Source organism: Camponotus vicinus, unplaced genomic scaffold (genome assembly GCF_025532165.1).
Source record: "Camponotus vicinus isolate PSW18456_S1 unplaced genomic scaffold, iyCamVici1.0 SCAF_3, whole genome shotgun sequence".
NCBI lineage: Eukaryota > Metazoa > Arthropoda > Insecta > Hymenoptera > Formicidae > Camponotus > Camponotus vicinus.
In genome coordinates this window covers 13970525-13986401 of record NW_028141967.1, presented here as the reverse complement: position 1 = coordinate 13986401, position 15877 = coordinate 13970525, and the positions used below count along the sequence as shown (strand labels likewise).

At 27.8% G+C, this 15877-nt stretch overlaps 1 protein-coding gene across 3 annotated transcripts in view; it reads left to right on the top strand.

Annotated features, from left to right (window-relative positions):
- Window positions 1–15877, top strand: part of Con (leucine rich repeat protein connectin) — a 259030-nt gene that overhangs the window by 85782 nt on the left and 157371 nt on the right. For 2 of the 3 annotated variants that reach the window (XM_083093603.1, XM_083093604.1), the window contains one exon: window positions 4046–4130. The exons of the other annotated variant lie outside the window; for it this stretch is intronic. The gene's annotated coding sequence lies outside the window, so the exon portion shown is untranslated. The remainder of the gene's footprint in view (window positions 1–4045; window positions 4131–15877) is intronic. 3 annotated transcript variants of the gene reach the window in all.

The window sequence follows — 15877 nt, the reverse complement described above, 5'->3', positions numbered from 1 at the left end:
AAGGTCACGTAAAGGTCACCTAATTTGCAATTAACAATTACATTTTTTTTTTCGAAACAATTATGTGTTTTCTTTACACCAATTGATTTCTCTCATTATTTTGTACATAAAAGTATTATGGTAAGATAATCGAAAAAAGAATATTTTACAAGATATTTTACGGTTTATGTAAAATTAAGAAATGATTTCAAGCCTCATAACTTGGAAAGTACTTAATGAAAACTAACTTAATTATAGTGTTTTGGAAAGCTCTCGAGATGAGCTGCAAGAATATGTAATAAAAAGTAGGCGATTCCATTTAAAAAATTGAAAGTGGCCTTCACGTGACCTTCAAGTAACTATTCAAGGTCAAACTAATGACACCACCTTATGTCCCCCTTGAAACCATACAACTTTTGTCTGAAACATCTTTTTCTAAAATTAAAATAAGAAAGTTATTTGGGGTGGGACATTAAAATGGGACACCCTGTATATATCACACTTGTTTAATTCTGTATATTAAATTTATAATTACTATATAGTTATTATTATTAGAATGTTGGCATAAATTTTCGCCTTCAAAAAATCGATCGTTTATTGTTACGTTTAATGAAACCGATAGTTCTGAGTTAAATAAGTATGTAGTTTTGAATTAGATAAGTTTTATATATACTATGCATTTTAATGATGTGCGATTAATTTATTCTTGTTTTGAAATATGCACAAAATATGTCGACGATGATGATGGCGACGATTGTGGCATCGACGTCAACGAGCGTGTCTGCGTTTTTAGTGCAGCTGTTGGAATTGTCGAGCTCCTATTAACGCGGCGCGTTAATTACACGAACAAGGCTGCGCATGTTACAGCGAGAAATTTTTTTATTTCGTTTAATTCACGCCATTTGGCCTCGGCTCGTGTTACCGATTCGATTCAGACTCTCGTCCCCTTTTCTAAAATATTGCCCCAGAAAACGTAAAACTCTGCTAAAGCACGATTTATCAACAGCATTCAACTCGATACCGGAAACTAATAGATACCGATAGATAACATTTTATTTTTCATTTTGTGTAAAGCGTAATTCGTTGGCTTTAGAAGTAAGAAGCATTGTAGGGAGAAGAAGAATGAGGGTAGATAGACAAACTCTATTCGCCGCAAACACGTTGCGAGTGTTCTTATAAATCGCGCGAAAGCGCGGCTTCCTTTCACGCGGATAAAAAAAAAACCGCAGAGAGGAGAATCTCGCCTCCTTTTTCTCGCGGATTCGGAGAACCGCGTGGGATAGGGGAGGAGAAGATTCACGGTTCGATGGGCTGAATCATCCACTTTGCAACTAGCGAACTCTTGCAGAACGCCGGTAATGTTTGAACAGAGTCCGCGAGCTGACGAGCGGAAGTTCGATGCGCATCCGCGACCTGCGTTCCGCTAAAATAAAAACGCCGCCTCTCTTCACTCTTGTCCGCCCATATCTTTTATTGCGGGTAACTTAAACGAATTTCTCCTCCTCCCCTACCGTGTGCCCAGGAAATTTCCGAACGAGATAAGAATCGGAGATTCGCGAGCGATATCATCGTTCGATTTCGCAAGTGTAATTGTTCAATAGATTCCTCGTGGTGCTTCTTCGTGGAAGTTTGAAAGAAAGTTGAAGCTAATCAGATATGTCGCTCACGAAGAAATGATGAGAGATCCACATCAATTTTCTCAAATCCTTCGAGTGACAGAACGTTAAAAACTTTGAATGGGATGAGTATACTGAGAAATAATGATAATGCATATAACGATATTGTAGAAATCTGACATTACTTGACAGTACTTTTTGGGCTGACCAAAAAATAATGTTGGATTCTTGCAATAGATGACGCTTTGTGTCTTTTAAACTCAAAGAGAATGCAAAATTTAAAGTAATGTCAATTTGATCAAGTCATATTAATCAAGTTTATATCATGTTTTAGTCAATTTGACGTTAGTGTGATGTCAAATGACATATTATTTTGACTTATGTTCTCCTTGGAAATCTCTGTTCCTGATCTATAACAAACTTATAACAAATAAAAACGATGTTCTTCTACGATTTGTATTCTTATCGCGTTTTTTCCTTTGGAAATAAAAAAGCATAAATGCTCGAAAATAACCGTTTCTCATCAATCACCAAGTCGTTCATTTTCAAAACAAGGTTCATTTTCAATTCAAGAAAATTTAAATGTAAGTGTTTTTTCTAAATCATGCATTAAAGTGCCAGCTTTTGAAATATGTATATATTATATAGATTAGGAACAATGCTTTGTATTGAAAAATATAAAAACGTTATCTATTGCAAGAATTTGACATTTTTCGCGGGCAGTCTAATAACTTAATAACTAAAATCAAATTCGTGAAAGAAATTGTTAGAATGTTCGATAGCTCTATTATAAATAAAAATGTTATGAAAAAATATAACTAATTATTTTATAAAATTTATTTTTTTAAAATATACTCCATGTAAGATAAAAATAAATAAATTCAAATAAGATAGAAATAAAAAAAATAAAGATTTTTATTTTTGTTAAAGTCAAATAATAATTTGGAAAATATAAATATTTTTATGTAATTCACACAATATGTTTAGAAACTTTCAGGAATTTTAATATCTTGTAATGTAAATTTTTACATTACAAGATTGCTGTGTGGTTAAATATATTTAATATATTTAATAAAAATTTTTTTTATGTGTACATTATGTGTATGTGTCGCACATATTTTTGCTTCATCTTTAAATATCTTTTTTGTTTATGCATGAAGTGCACTAAAATATAAAATCAGTTTTAAAGGTTATTCATTATTGCGATGTTTTTTTTCTGTTTGTAGGTCGACACTCTCTTAAATTTATTTTATTGTTGGAAGGAGTAAAAATGGTTTTGCTCATGCAATTTTTCGATGATGACATTCTGATACCTTTGATCAATGTGCCGGATCTTTCTCCTGTTTTTTTACTTCTTCGCTATCTTTGCTTTCGGAGTTTCAAGACGTAACCAGCACTTGTAAAAGAGTTCTATCTGAAATTTACTTTTTTCTATTTTCGGTGCACTTTACTTAGAAAGTAGCATTTTTTAAAAATTTTAATGATTAAATATAAAACAATCTAAAAAAATGCATTATAATCTAAAAATATTACAGAAAATAGAAATTGACAACTGTGGCTAATTTAAAAGATTATTTGAAATAAACAGAAAATGTTCTTAAAAAAATAGCATTAAGTGCTAATTTTCTGGATTTTGTGTAAAAAAGATAGATTCTCTAAAAAATTAGTAAAAATGCACAGAGAGAGAGCGAGAGAAAAAAAAAATATAAAATGGGAGAGTTATTTTTGTGAATTAGCAAAATGCTCTTTTTTCTTCTCTCTTTCTCATTCATTTAGCATTCAATTCTGCGATCATAAGGGTTATGCGGAATGTCGTGTAATCTCTGCGCCGGCATAAATTATGGTCGACCTGTAGCTAGGAAACTCGATGTAGTTTCCCGACGGTGATGATTAGACGGCGCGAAACACAGCGCGAATTTTCCCAGAAAGGCAGCGCGTGACAAATCCAGAATATTCGGCAGCAAAATGCGTGATAAAAAACTGAGACAAAAAACATGCAGTATGATCGTTCGGAAAAACGGAGTACATAACGTTTGTATATGTAACAATTATGTATATGTGTAGGTAACAAATATGTACGCATATTTTTTTCTCATTTGTAATTTATACTGGAATTAGGGAATTATACGTCTCTCGATATTCAAATATATATTATTTACTTTTGAGTCGGTAAATAATTTATTTAGTAACACATACGCACACACACACACACCCACACACACACACACACACACAAACGCGCGCAGACATAGACCCGAAAGTGTGTGGTAAAATTGAAAATCTCGGGAAATAAATGTCGATCCGCCGTCGCGATTAATCATTGCCCATGTGCCGTTTAACTTACCTCGCTTACTTAACTTACCGGCAGATTAATGGCCGAATTAATTACCGAAGAGAATTACACAGGACAAAGCGCGGTTTTTTTATCTTCATTCTTTGTTTCCGTACAGATTGGATGCAGTTAACTGATCGGAACGGCGAGGAGAACGAAATTTCCGAGATATTGAACTGCGCGCAGAAAAGTAAAGCTTAACGGTGAGTACAGAAACGTTTATTTTGAAGCAAGACTCGAATGAAACGAAAGGAAATACTGTGTATATAGAGCAAGTCAAGAATTATATATTATATTATGAAAGAGAGAGAAGAACTTTAATATTGTTTAAATAATTTGTTTTTACGATGAAATGCTTTTGCTTTATATTTTTAGGAACTTGTTAGAAAATTATTTTCATTTCGTTAGAGCGCGAGAGCGAGAGAGAGAGAGAGAGGGGGGGGAGAGAGAGAGAGAGAGAGATTTATTGAAGTCGCACAGAATATGGTTGCAAAATGTTGAAATGAGCACTGTGCAAACATTTTGTAATGAGTTTTATCTTCTTGAATTATGGCTCTTTAAATATTTATAGGACACGACCGGGTAATAGACACATACAGGGTATTTTATATAAAATGATACAAGATGTTTTCTCTTTAAAATTTGACGTCATACAAAAAATGTTTCAGATCGAATTTGTAGGATTTCGAGAGAAAAAAAGCTGATGAAATCTTATATTATAATGAAAAAAACATATATAGTTGTTCTTAAAAAAAAAAATGTAGCTCTGCTCATTGCAAATTTTTTCTTGCAAAACAGCTATGTATTTTTTATATCATTTAATTCCTCTCATTATTTTGTGCATAAAAGTATTGAGACAAAATAATTGTAAAATGAATATTTCATAGTTTTATAACATATTTTAAAGTTTATGTGAAAATTCTATATGTAAAAAATTAAAGTATAAAATATTAAAAACTTATCTTTTTAAAAAAGGTAAAAAAAGGACGCCTAGTTTACGCACTAATTGTATCTAACTGTTGTGTGTTTTGTCTACAAAAATAGTGAAATAAAAAAATTGCGCCAACTAAGAATAAAAACTTGTTTACAAGTTTAAATAGAAATGTTTTAATTGAAAACTCTGTTATACAAAATTGTTGTTTTAATTTCCAAAAATAATAATTAAAAAATTAAAAATTTATTTCAAATTTACCTAAAAATTGAAAACTGGAAATTAATATAAAAAAAATAAAGAAAAATTTAATTAAAATAACTTAGCACTGCCAATTTGATTAGTATATTGTTCAGCTTAGAAGTGTTGCTAAATTTCCAAATATAAATCAACATAAATTAATTAAAGAAATTAAATAATTAAATTTAAATGTTAGACTAATAATTAGAATTAATAATTAGAATATGCGCCAATTTCTTATATATATATATATATATATATATATATATATATATATATATTTAATTAGAATATGTGTCAATTTTATTGGCAGTGTCATTTTCTTAATTAAATATTTTTTTTACTTTTTTGTTTTACATTACTTTTAGTTTTCAATCTTTAAGTTTTAAAATAAATTTTTAATTTTTTAATATTATTTTTAAATTTTTAGATATATATATATATATATATATATATATATATAGGGTGGTATACGTAAAGTTACAAATTAATAACTATAAAAATATTTGTCAAATCAAAAAATAGTTCATGAGAAAGTTTCATGTACTCAAGAGGCTTCGTTAACACGTCTATTAAGCTAGCATGCCAATATGGGCACAATGACATAAAACGTACAAAATATTTAGTGCTCTTTATGTGCTAATTTGTTGCTCTAATCCTGATTTTATTGCTCTAGCCGTTTAGCGAGAAATTATATTTATGCTTACTTTTAAAAAAGTTAGAATGCCTATTAAAAAAAATAATGATAAAAGAATAATAAAAAGAAAGCACTTATACTATAATTTTGTGCTAATTATGTGCTTACAATATACACTAGTTTAAATTTCGGTACGCTACTCTTTACACCGGAAACAACCTCAAAATATACGTCATACAAGAGAGAAGTACCAAAAATAATAACGATTTCGAAAATTTCTTTACACTATAATTTAGTGTTAATTATGTGCTTACAATATATACTAGTTTCAATTTCGGTATGCTACTCTTTACACCGGGAGCAACCTCAAAATATACGTTATACAAGAGAGAAGTACCAAAAATAATAACAATTTCAAAAATTTTTCGATCGAAATCTGTTTTATGATTATATTGCTCCATTTTTACTTGCGATAAACAATTCCTACATTACATATATCTTCTTTGTGTTTATCGTGCACTTTCCTACAAAATATATGCTGATATTTTATGCTGATGATTTTTATGCTGCATCTCTTATAAAAATGTTTTAGACGAAAATTATATCGTTTAAAGGAGGACAAATAATGTTAAAATCAATTTTTTAAAAAGTCGATTTTTCAAGATCCCATAAAGGTCATCGCCATTTATTATTATCTTCAAAACAAATTCCATATTACACGATAATTTAATCCGTAATGACATCAAAATTTGAGAAGACATATGATATCGTGAATTTTCAAAGCGTATGAGTATACCTTATAAGAAACTATTATTATTTTCGATACTTCTCTCTCGTATGACGTAAACTTTGGGGTTGTTTTCGTTGTAAAAAGTAGCGTACCAAAATTTAAATTAGTATACATTGTAAGCACATAATTAGCACTAAATTATAGTATAAAGAAATTTTCGAAATCGTTATTATTTATTTTTGGTACTTCTCTTTTGTATGACGTATATTTTGTGGTTGGTTCCCGGTGTAAAAAGTAGCGAACCGAAATTGAAACTAGTATATATTGTAAGCACATAATTAGCACTAAATTATAGTGTAAAGAAATTTTCGAAATTGTTATTATTTTTGGTACTTCTCTCTTGTATGACGTACATTTTGAGATTGTTTCCGATGTAAAGGATAGCATATCGACATTTAAACTAGTATATATTTTAAGCACATAATTAGCACTAAATTATAGTATAAATAAGTTTTCGAAATCGTTATTATTTTTGGTACTTCTCTCTTGTATGACGTACATTTTGTGGTTGTTCCCGGTGTAAAAAGTAGCAAACCGAAATTGAAACTAATATATATTTTAAGCACATAATTAGCACTAAATTATAGTATAAAGAAGTTTTCGAAATCGTTATTATTTTTGGTACTTCTCTCTTGTATGACGTACATTTTGTGGTTGTTCCCGGTGTAAAAAATAGCGAACCGAAATTGAAACTAGTATATATTGTAAGCACATAATTAGCACTAAATTATAGTGTAAAGAAATTTTCGAAATCGTTATTATTTTTGGTACTTCTCTCTTGTATGACGTACATTTTGAGGTTGTTTCCGGTGTAAAGAGTAGCGTACCGAAATTTAAACTAGTGTATATTGTAAGCAGATAATTAGCACAAAATTATAGTATAAGTGCTTTCTTTTTATTATTCTTTTATCATTATTTTTTTAATGGGCATTCTAACATTTTTAAAAGTAAGCATAAATATAATTTCTCGCTAAACGGCTAGAGCAATAAAATCAGGATTAGAGCAACAAATTAGCACATAAAGAGCACTAAATATTTTGTACGTTTTATGTCATTGTGCCCATATTGGCATGCTAGCTTAATAGACGTTTCGTTAACTGCATAAACATAAAGTCGTTCCCGCTTTACCTTTAAAGGGAATGGGGAGTAACTTCATAATTTCAAATGAAACCCCCTATAAAATGTTTCTACGGGAAAAAACGAAAGAAGACTTAAATCGAAGAATACGTTGAAGCTTGCGTTAGCGTGACTTTAGAAATGTTATTTAAACAAAGTTTTGTAAGAAGAATTAATAAGTGTTTAGCTGATAATGGATACCAGTTCGAACATTTAATAAAGTAAAAGAATAAAAGTATAAAGTCTTTTATTTAATTTATTATTAATTTTAATGCATTCTACTTTAAGGTTTAAATGCTTATAACTTTTGATAGAAGCATTTTTCAAACAAATGTTTCAGATAAAATTTACTTGTTTTTTCCCGTAGAATCCAAATATGCAACATTTTATAGAAGGTTCCATTTGAAATTATGAAGTTACCCCCCATCTCCCTTAAGGTAAAGCGGGGGCGACTTTATGTTATGACATTATGTAGTTAACAAGGCCTCTTGAGTACATGAAACTTTCTTATGAACTATTTTTTGATTTGACAAATATGTTTATAGTTATTGTTTTGTAACACTTTACGTGGGCCACCTTGTGTATACATATATATATATACATATATTTTTTTAATATAACCAAATTATATATAAATATATATAGAATAATTATATATAAAATATATAAAAAAATCATATATAAAATATACATAACACACACACACACACACACACACACACACACACACACACACACACACACACACACACACACACACACACACACACACACACACACACACACACACACACACACACACACACACACACACACACACACACATATATTTTATATTATACATATATATATTTATGTTTATAACTTGTTAAATATATATTTATTATTTATCTTGCGCTTCAATTATCACGCTTTACAGGCTCTTACTTACTAAATTTTAATTAATATTCTAATTACATATTATTTATCTTGTCACTATTCAAAATGCTGTTAACACATGTTACTAATGACGCATGTCATTAATATCGCAAAGCACCGTTAGTGTAATCTTCTGTCGAGAATAGGAACTGTATGTTTTCTCTTTCTATGTGTTATATATGTATATGTGCGTTGATGACGGTGATGATAATGATAAAGACGTTTCTTAATTGAAAATTTCCATATTTCGATTTTGCATCATGATATCTCTGTTTATAGTTCACGCAGCATAAAAATAAAGATACTTTCTTTATACGATTCAAACTTGCTCTATCGATTAAGCTTAATAAGAATTCGATCTGTTCAGCCGTTATTGAGATTCGATAATCTGATGTACTCTCAATTGTCCGACTCGCGTATAGATACACGGAGTGCCTCGCTAATGAACTTGGCACAAGACACTACTGTTGTCTCTTGATCTCGTAAACTTTCAACTTTTTAACCATTCTATCCTTATAACTTTTTATGCTAAATGTGAGGATTTGTATAAAACAATTAGGGTGATTCCATTTAAAAACAATCAATTGATCGTTTGATCTTGAAAAATGATCTCTTAAAATTTATCAATTTTTTTCTTTCAAAATTCTATAAATTTTACTTAAAACATTTTTTCTGTGCCTTCATGTTTCGGAGAAAACATCTTTTAACATTATATGTGAAACATGTAGAGACAGGTAGAAAATAAAATTTTGGAATTAATTTAAATCAAATTAATATTCCACCGCGCAATTTTGTTGCCGCACTAAATATGTAGACTCTCGCACGAAATTTCTTTCCGCTTTAATTGAATTTCGACAAAAATTTATAATTAAAGCCGATGGACTTTAATCTATTTTAAGCTTAAATATGATAGAACGCATACAATTAAATTTTTGAGAAATCAAGTTTTGACACAATCAAATATTTGAGAAATAAAGCATTTGCGAAAAAATTGTTTCGGATAAAAGTTGAAATTTCAAATATACATATATTAAATGATGACACTATTTTAACTTTAGATCATTCGTAAAAGTCAGATAAAAATGTCATCTTAAATTTCTTAAATAAAAACTTCCACTTTTTATTAGGTCTTCTTACAGCTGATGTAGAAGCATTTTTAAAGTGAAATTAAATCTTTTGTTAAGAATTTCTTGAGTTATGAGCCGTGGAGAAGATATTAACGTCGGCATTAGCATGATCTATACATATTTGTGGAGAGGATTTAGCTAAATAGGAATAATAAACTATATAGTGCTGATTTTATACGATACTAAAAAAATATTTAAATATTTAAACTCGTAGAGATATTTTAATATTTAACTAAATAAATTAACTTTATATTTTTGAGCTAGTTATTTTCTAATCGACTGCTTTAAAGTGCCTATCTTTAAACATTTTGTTGTCTATATTCTGAAATATGTCATAAAATTTATATAATATTTTACGAAATATTTTTGATTAAGGTTCTTTTATCATACTTGAATAATTTCTTTATTTTTGTACAATTTATTTTACAAGATTTTTTTAAAAATAATACTTTATCGTTTAAATAAGTAAATATTATTGTATAATCATTTATGGAAAGATTTATGTAGTAAGTATGTAATAATTAATGTCAAAAATTATCTATATCTTCATAAAGAAGTTTTTATAATAGAATTTGAATAATATTATACATGAAATATATATTATTCTATATTTATTTTATAAGAAAAATATGTATATATTCTTACCATTTTATTTATTAATGCAAATATTTATTAATGTAAACTATATTAAAAACAATATACATTGAATATCTTTAAAGAAATTTTCATAATAGAGTTTGCAATATATTAAAATACATATAAAAAATATGTTTGTATATTTATTTAATATGTATATTTATTTTACGAAAAATATGTATAAATTTTTAGTATTTTATATATTAATAATAAATAATCGCTTTATATATAATTATATATACTTTTAAATTATATACATATAATTTTAATTTATATTTAAAGATATTTATCAAATATCTATTTTTTATATTAATTATATTTTATCACAGTTGTTTAATATATTTACAAATATTTATTTATTAAAATATGTAATAAATCACATAGTTGTAAATTTATAGCTTTAAGTTTTACTTATAATCAGTAAAAAAATATAACCAAAGTAATTAGCATAATATGAACGTAGTCACGATCGGCCAGTCGTTATTTTTTATGTATGTATATGCTAAGCGGTAAAATATCATCGCATTTCTTGATAATGTTCTTGATAATATTACATAACTCTCTCTCATGTTTAGAAAATTGTGTTCTATAATATTTTTAAGATATTGAAGATTTAACATATGTATGTAAAATTATTTTAGTATTAAAAATTGTTTAAATAGAATATTTAAATAATAAGAATAACGTATTAATTTAATAATAAGTATTAAATACTAAAATCTTAGAATTAAATATTAGATCTTAAAATAAAAAAAATTAATCAAAAATTAATCCCAGAAATGGAACCTTAACAGTACGGATTAAAATTTGCTGTGATTTTATTCACTCGCATCGCGAGCGAGCGATACATATTTTACGGCACTTAACGAGGTGCCACACGCGGATATTGTATGTTAGATGTTTACATGCGACGACTTAAGGCGATAGACTGGGAGGAGCTGTTTGTCCAACTTATATAACCTCGTGTGATATCTCAGCAACATATAAATTCTTCTTGTCAAGCAAAATAATCTTCCTCATTGATATCCATTATAAATAATGTCATCATAGTTTTTTATGAATGAAAATTCTAGCATATATATATATACACTTTATCATTTATTTTCATTATATTTATATATATCTATAATGTTTTATTATAATTTGATGATACACACATATAAAGATTATTTTTGATGCTTAATATCTTAAAAATAGATTAAAAAAAAAAACATTTCGAATAAAAATTACATAATTATTGGTTTAAAAGAACATGTAATATTAATATAATCTTATTATGACCTTGCCTCAAGTTAAAGTCATTTAAATTTTTATTAGTAAAACCTTTCCCTTATTTAGTAAAACCTTTTCCCTGCATATTTTTAAGATTGATATCAAAATATACTTTAAAAACATTGTAATAAAAAATTTTTTCGTTTACCAAGAGAGTTATCAATCTTGAAATTTACTATACTTTCCGCATTTAGATGATTGCGTGATCGAATAACACTTCGTTCCCTTTTTCTCTTCTATTTTATGTATTATTATTTGTTATCAGCTTAAGCACGATACCAATTAATTAAAAAGATGTGAGTGTGATATAATACTTTTATTACTGTTAAGGCTAATATTTGAATCCTGAAAGCTGATTATTTGTGGGTCAACGTGAGTGTAATAATACACACAATTATACAAATTATAAAAATAAAAATTATCTTTTTAGATTTATGTAAAATTTTTAACAATTTTAATATTTTTATCAAAACATTATTTAAAACCAAACACTTGACTATTTCTGAAACAAAATATGTAGTTGACATTCCGCGTGCGTGTATGTGCGTGCCTGTGCATGCTCTACGTGTGCTTATGGGTATGCACATGGGACTGCACTGCGTACCTATTTAATTTAACCGTCCATCAGCAACGTCCATCGAGAGCATCCTCCTCGATATTCTTTGATGTTACATTACTGGGTTGGATTTAATCAGCTGCAAGTAATCTAGCAGAAGTACCGTGGAAAAGGTGTCACTGGGCGCAGTGGTTTTGGCGAAAATGAAAGGTCCCGTGCGCTCTGAGTGCACGTTGCAATTACTATGCTTTGTTGTCGGATAAAGAAATGAAGTGGCTATCAGCCAAGTGTGTGGTCGATTTAAGAGCCGTTTTGAACGGCTGAAATATATCACGAATTGTAAAATTAAATAAGTCGTTATAACTTCTTTTTGGAAACAGTTTTGAGAAGTAGTACTAATAAAATATTAATAATATTATCTTTTATGACGAAGAAAGCAGAGCAAAATATTACCAAAAATAATACGAGAAATATTTATATGCATATATATATATATATATATATATATATATTCATTTAAATAATTTAATGAATATTAAAAAGAAGAAAGTATATTCCGCAGCTTATTTCTCTAAAGTTATTTAATAATAACGTTGCATTTCAAAAACATGTTATTCACTTACACTCAATGTGATATTATGTGATAACATGTTGCTTAATTATTTGATTATTAATAAACTGAGCTACTCGTTATATGTAACTACGTAAAATATATAACATGTGTAAAATATATATTCAGAATCACATTGAATATCCATTTACATTTTTTAATTACTTTCATTTATATTTTTTACTTTCAAATGAAATTTAAACAATTTTGAATTTAAAGCATTATTCTTACAATTAAAGATGATATTTTAATATTTTATATTTCTTTTTATATTTAGTGTTTTCATTGTTTGGTTTATTTGATGTATTTTTTTTACTATTTAGTGTCTCTTTACGTTACTATGATCCTCATTACTTGTAATTTATTTAAAATAATATTTATATATTTATAAAATTAATACACACACACACACACACACACACACACACACACACACACACACACACACACACACACACACACACATATATATATATATATATATAATTTGTAATTTACTATATACAGTAATATATATGTATACAAACTAAATATTTTTTTGTATAATAGATATTTTTTATATTTTCTAAGCTACAATATAATAGATATTTTATATATTCTAAGCTACATTAATACAGAGATGCAGCAAGAAACGTGCAAGTTGCTTATATTTGCGATTTACATACATATTAGATAATCTATGTACACACTGTAGACTATATAAAATATGCAGACTATATAAAATATCTATTATACAAAAAGCGTTTAGTTTGTATATATTACTGTATACAGTAACTTACAAATTACTAATAGAAATTTATCAATGTTTAATAAGAAATATATTAAAGGAGTAAGAACTTTTCGCTTAGAATAAATATGCCATAGATTATCATTTTTGATAAAATTAATAGAAAAAATAACGATTTCTTCCATTTACTTGAAATATTCTCTTTATTTGATATTTGGAAATATTTTATTATGTCTGATTATTATATATAGCAAAATATATACATGGTATGTGCAATATATGTATCTAGAGATTGCATAGTATGTGTATAATGTATAGAAATGTATTGTGTATTACGTATACTAAAGTATAGTAAATTATGTATGTGCATTTAATATCTTTATATATATTTAGACACTGCATAGTGTATGTATTATATAATTAATATCAATGTATATACACATAGCAAGGTATGTACAAATTATGGATGTTTGACATATATTATACTACATACATTTAAAATATAGCAATGAAGTACATATTACATATTGTAATGTAGTCAAATCATATATATGAGTTATGTAAACATTTCACACAGGATATTATTTTCATATCATGGAAGAAAGACTCATATTCATAGAATATATCCGATTATATTATACGATTCACTTTTCGATTATTTTGTTTCAATAATTTTATGTATAAAATATTGAAATCAGTTGGTGTAAAACAATACATAGTTATTTTTATAAGAATATATAGTTTGAAAATGTATAAAAATATATAGTTTCATTGCAAATTTATATATATATTTTTTTATAAAATAACTATGTGTTTTCTTTCACATCAATTTCTTTTATTATCTTGTGTAAATTATTAAGCAAGATAATCGAGAAATGAATATGTCATAGTTTATATATGTTAAAAATTAAAATATAAAATATCTCGTAAACTATTCAATTTGTGGCCATCTTATAATTTTTTACGCCGAATATTGCATGGAATCTATTTATATAAAAAAATTAGATTGATCTTATTTAAAGAAACTAGATTGATCTTCACATGAACTTAAAAAATGATCTTAGTTAAAATTCAAGATTATCAACTTTTTTCTCTTTTCCTAAAACTCTATTAATTTCATTTGAAACATTTCTTTATACGACGTCAAGTTTCGGAGATAACATTTTGTAATACTTTATGTGAAACACCCTGTATATATATTTAAACAATTATTCAATAATTGAACTGTGTATATTTAAGGGTTGAATAATTTTTCAGTCTTCTATACATTGCGTTCGTACGAAGCTATCCCATATGTTTTATGTTGTCATAAAAATACTTGACTAGAATATTAACAGTTCACCGCTACATAATAGCGGAAAAATGATAGTCGGCCATTAGCTTTTAGTACGGACGCCGTTAGGCGTTAACGATAGTGGTTATAATAGAGACGAAGAATAAAGATCGACCTTAGCGATCATTCAATGTCACTAGTACGTACAATATCTGCGCTTTGCAAATAATCGTCCGTCATTTAATTCGCGGTTTATTCACATATAGAACTGTGCGGATGACAGCTCTTTCTAACATATTGGCTTATGATACATATACATGAAATGTATCTTTCAACATAATACTTATTATTAAATACTCTAGTTATCTGAAAAACAAAAATCAATAACAAAGAAACTTTCAAAAATAATTTTCGTAATTTTATATCCCAGCAAACACCAAATAACAGTTATATAACTGTTAGTTATAATTTCCCACTCAACAATATAACTGTTACATGTAACAGTTACATAACATGTAACAGTTATATTGTGGAGTGGGAAATTACAACTAACAATTATATAAATGTTACTTGGTATTTGCTGAGGGATTAATGTGATACACTAATTTCATGATACTAGTTCTCATCGTTATAAAGTCGGACAATGCACAACAAGCTCTTCTAAAAGTTAAAACTTACGAGTACATAGAGAGTAAGATAAGATTTATATGCCATGTGAATCGATTTCTTGAGGATGAACGACCGAATGGGCAAATAATCGGACACGTTCGAGGTGTCGTGATAAGCGGCCAGCCACAGATGTTATCACTTGCTAGTCTGGGATATTAAAGACAATAGATATCCAGCCCCGGTCAGAATTCAGCCGTTTGGACGCACTCCAGATTGTAAGCTGAACCAACAAGCAAAATCTTGTCTGTATCGTTGATTCGCAAAAACTGGCCGTTTCGTAGCCAGTCTTGTTATATCAACATCAACAAAGATATCTGTGAAAAACGCGGAAAAAATTATTTTAAAAATTATTTTGAATATATGTACATGTTTGTAAACCTATTCATGAATATTGCATATAAAATTATTGCAAATGTGTTCTAAAATCTTTACATCCATATCTCCAAGT